This window comes from Lacerta agilis, chromosome Z (genome assembly GCF_009819535.1).
Source record: "Lacerta agilis isolate rLacAgi1 chromosome Z, rLacAgi1.pri, whole genome shotgun sequence".
NCBI lineage: Eukaryota > Metazoa > Chordata > Lepidosauria > Squamata > Lacertidae > Lacerta > Lacerta agilis.
In genome coordinates this window covers 14,948,447-14,953,583 of record NC_046331.1, presented here as the reverse complement: position 1 = coordinate 14,953,583, position 5,137 = coordinate 14,948,447, and positions in this window count along the sequence as shown.

Genomic DNA, 5,137 nt, shown 5'->3' with positions numbered 1-5,137 from the left:
AAGAAAGCTCCAGTTAAATAGGATTTACTCCTGAGTAAGCAGACCTAAGATGGGACACGGGTGGCGCTGTGGGTTAAACAACAGAGCCTAGGGCTTGCCAATCAGAAGGTTGGCGGTTCGAATCCCCACGACGGGGTGAGCTCCCGTTACTCGGTCCCTGCTCCTGCCAACCTAGCAGTTCGAAAGCATGTCAAAGTGCAAGTAGATAAATAGGTACCGCTCCGGCGGGAAGGTAAACAGCATTTCCGTGCACTGCTCTGGTTCGCCAGAAGCGGATTAGTCATGCTAGCCACATGACCCGGAAGCAGCCAGTAAAGAGAGATGAGTGCCACAACCCCAGAGTCATCTGTGACTGGACCTAATGGTCAGGGGCCCCTTTACCTTTACCTTTAAGCAGACCTAAGATTGCAACCTTCAAAGAGTTTCTTCCCTGATAGCCTCCCAATAGCGATGACTGATGAAATCAACTTGGAACTCTTGATTGGAGGGCTTGAAAAAGTAAACAATTCTTCCAAAAGTCATTTCTAAATGTTTTGCAACGCACTCCTTTGGATCCAATTCCTGTTGAAATTTCAGTTTTAATTATATCATCCCCAGAGGAATGTTAAAAAGACTATACAACTGTTGCATACAGTTTTATCTAGAGCTGTTACATTTAGTAGTTTAATTGCTTCAAAACATAGTAACATAAGAAGAGCCCTGCTAGGTCAGGCTAATGGTCCATCTAGCCCAGCATCCTCTTCTCAGTGGCCACCCAGATGCCTCAACAGGAAGGTCCAGAAACAGGATTCGAGAACATTCCCCACTTGTGATTTGCAGAAACTGGTATTCAGATACATTACTGTCTCCAACAGCAGAGGCAGACTATGAATGAGGTCAGTGGCCCATCTAGTCCAGAATCCTGTTCCCACAGTGGCCAAGCACAACAGTACTCTCCCCTCCTAAGGTTTCCAGTAGCTGGTGTTCAGAAGCATCGCTGCCACCCACAATGGAGGCTGAGCATAGCAGCAGGCAGAAAAGAGCCAGTGTGGTACAGTGGTTAGAGCATCCTTTCTCAACCTTGGGTCCCCAGGTGATGTTGGACTAAAATTCTCATCATCCCTTCCCACTGGTCCTGTTTGCTAGGGATGATGGGAGCTGTAGTACATCATCTGGGGACCAAAGGTTGAGAAAGGTTGTGTTAAAAGTGTCAGACTAGGACCAAGGAGACCAGGGTTCAGCCCCCACCCTGCTGCCATGAAGCTCACTGGGTGACCTTGGGCCAAACACTACCTCTCAGCCTGTAACCTACCTATCAATGTTGTTAGGAATTAAATGAGGAGGGAAAGAATCATGTATAGCGCCTTGAGCTCCTTGGGTAAAAAGGTGGGATATAAATGCAACAAACAAACAAGAAAATAAGGCCTGACAGGGCAAGCTGTAGGAAGACAGGCAGAGCTCAGCCTTCCACAACACACACTTCCCTGCCATGCCCTCACTTTTCAGATCTTCTAAGGCATAGAGAGGGCTTATTTTTAGCTTGTAAGCGTTTCAGGGCAGGGACTGGTCCTCGGAATGTGTTCTGGCTTGCAACTATCTATGGTGAGTACACGAAGGTCCGTTACAGGATCAACATTCCATTAAACTAGGCTGGGGTACTTTCTTTCAATCCCAGGGCCCACACTGCAGTAGTGGGCATGGGCAGAGGGGGAAATGGGTGGAGCCTCAAGTTTGAGATGGGTTAAAGGTAATCTGCGTTGATCTGTTTTTGGAACAGATCAAACTGGGTTTGAGGTTTTATTCCCAGGCAAACCTGGCAATGCTGAGGATTGAACCTGCAGCCTTTTGCATCCCCTAAAGCAGGTTTTCAACCTTTTTGAGTCCATGGCACCCTTGACCAACTATGTTCTTTCTGTGGCACCCCCGTGGGGCTCAGAAGCCCCATTATGTGACCCCTTGCCTGTAGAACTGGCAGGCTCTTACACTTTTTCGAACCCCCTCCCTTGTAGACTGTTCCCTCAGCCTCCTCTCCTCTCCCCTCTCCTTGGGAGTCCTCTGGGCAGCCGCTGCCGCCGCCCCTGGTCTCTGAGGTGCCCACCCCCACCCCAAAGAGAGGTGCCTCCTCACACTGTCCCACAGGGGTCTGGGACTCTCTGTCCATTCCCAATAGCAAGGGCTGGCAGACTGGCTGCAAGGGCTCCCTCGACTGCTTGCTTGCTTACTTACTCCGAGGCTGTATCAGTCCCTGGCAACCAACACCACCTGGCCAGCCCCAGAGTCATCATTCGCCTGGGGAGCTTGTAGCCAGGGCTGCTGCAACAAACAGCTGTGCAAGCCTTTGGGAGGCAGAGATGCGAGAGGGCATCAGAGGAGGGAGGGAAGGAAAGAGGGACAAGGACCAGTGTTGCCCACGGCACCACATCATTCAAGGCACCCCAGGGTGCCGCAGTACACTGGTTGAAAACCACTGCTGTAAAGGTAAAATTCTAGTCCTCAAGGTTCTGAATAAAGGGCTGAATTTAATGGGAACATTGGTCCATCTAGCTCAGTACTATCTACACAAACCACCAGCAGCTCTCTAGGGTTTCAAGGAGGGAACATTCCCACCCATACCTGGAGATGCTGTCTGGGATTGAACCCACAACCTTCTACAAGCAAAGCAGATGCTCTGCCATTAAATTACAGCCCTTATTGGGAACATTGGGACCTGCCTTATACTGAGTCAGAACTAGCTCAGTACTGTCAACACTGACTGGAAGTTGAAGATTCAGGTCACAATCAAACCTGGGATTTTCTGCAAGCAAATCAGGTGTCCTACATTTGAGCTATGGCCCTTCCTTTTAAATAAAGTAATAAACTAATCCTCATAGTTCTGAATAAAAGGCCAAATTAAATAGGAGCATTAGGGAGCTGCCTTATACAGAGTCAGACCATTGGTCCATCTAGCTCAGTACTGTCTACACACACTGGCAGCAGCTCTCCAGGATTTCAGGGTCAGGGGTGTCACCCAAACCTACCTAGAGACATCATGCAGGGCCAACCCACCCTCTATCCAGAGTAAGGCAATTGCATTTGGGAGGAGCGGCAGATCTGGGCTCCCAAGGAGTGCAGTACTTGCTGCCTCCTTTACTTGTCACTCATCACCAACTCCTTCAATGCACCAAGGCTTCCCGAGGCCACTTCCAGTCGCCTCAGGTGGCAGCAGTGGATGAAGCAGTAGTAGCAGAAATGGGGGCAGAGAAGGAGGCAGCGGCAGCGGAACAGCATTTTCTGTTTTGCTTCAAGCAGCAGAATGTCTTGGGCTGGTCCAAATGTCAGGGATTGAACCCAGGGCTTTCAGTGCTGCAAGAAAAAAAAATCTGCCCCTATCCCCTTCCATACGACTGTACCAACCCCTCACGCCGAACAAACCAAGACAGCCATTAGATGCAAAACATGAAACTTTTTCTTCTTTTTAATTCAAACCACAATGCTAGAGGAAACCAGAGGAGTCAGGAAAGAGTGCCATGCGCAGAGAGCCTTGTCAGGTGGTGATTCTAGGCCAAGGGGAGTTACATGCGCTTCTTGGGTGGGGGGTGTTTGCAACAGACAGCAGAGGCAACAGAAACCATGTCCAAGGAATAGGAGGGTGGGTGGTCCATGGGAGGAGTTGAGCTACGATGAAGGACCCAGGTTTTTGCAGAAGACGAAAGAGGGGGCAGCTGTTACACCACTAATGGTTGATGCATTCATGAGTGCCAAAATTAGGCCCTCTCAAAGGATGGTGTGTATACATTAACAGGGAGGTATCCTGTTCCAATTTGCAAGCTGACCGAGGGAACCCGCTGCCCTGGCAGACACATCTTAGATAAACAGGTTTGCCAAGCTTTTAGTTCCAAAACCTGCCAAGCCTGTTTGACCCAGAGTCTAGAGCAAAACGAAACATTAATGCTTCAGTCCCTGAAATGTGAAACCACTCTCTCTCAAGCCAACTCCAAACTTCTTTAAGTTGTCTATCTCCAACTAAGTGTGTGGAGGGTTTAATGTGGAAAGGGGGTGTGATTTTTAACTGGATGGGTCAAAAGAAAGCTCATCTCCAGCTATTACACATATATTGACTTTGTGCTGATTTTTCCCTGCAGGATATGCAAATGGAAGGGGGGGTGCAACCCCTGCATTTATGCACCTTCCTTCTCCCTATCACTTAGATCAGGGGCGGGACCCTTCCAATGTTGTTAGCCCTCCCATTGTTGTTAGGACTCGCAGCTGGTGCTGATGAAAGTTGGGAGTCCAACAACGTATGAAGGGTTACACATCTCTCTCACAAAGCTCCTATGCTCCACACCAAGAGTTTAAGAGGCTGCAAACTCACAGCAGGATACAAGTAGGGTGTGCAGTCCATATAAAGTGGTGGAACCCTCCTGTTTTGGGGTCTCTTTAAACATGAACTTGCACACAAGCCTCCAAAAGAAGAGAAATAAGGGAGACCTTAAATAAATGCCAAAATGCTCCCCATTCCCTTGGAACCAGTCAAGAGTGCCGAGATTAGAACGAGGTCTAGAGCAGAGGTGGTGTTCAGTCAAGGTAGAGCCACCTCTGAACACCCAAAGGTCCACACTCATGAACCCACCAGCCAAAAGGAGTCCAGCCATTGGAAAAGGGGACAATAAAGGCAATTTTTGGCAATGCCTAAAATTATTATTTTTAAAGGCTATCTCCAACAAGCAAAATAAAAAATAACCTACCATCAGAATTTAGTAACTAGAAGGGTGATCCTGTGGTTGAAAGAAGCAAAGGATTAACACCAAGGCAGGGCACGGCAAGGTCTTTTGCCTAGTTTAGAGCTGGGACAGTTCCCAGTGAGCTCAAACCAGTTTTGCTCAGCCTAGCAAACCTTTGGCTGTCAGTTCTTCTACTAGCTCCTAGGAAAAGAAGCTCTCAAGCAACCCTCTATAAAAATACAAGCCAAAATTAATTATCACCTGCACAAAACTTTGCATGGTGTAGGTAGGACCCAGGCAGCACTCAACCAAATTGTTAAGAGCCCTGCCAAGTGTGGCAAAATGCCCTGAGTGCTGCCTCAGTTGAATGAAGTAAAGCCCAAGTCTTTCTGAAGCTGCCCAGCAGACTTTGCAAGGGGAGCATACAGCCACGTTCTTGAACACCTCTCTGACTTTTG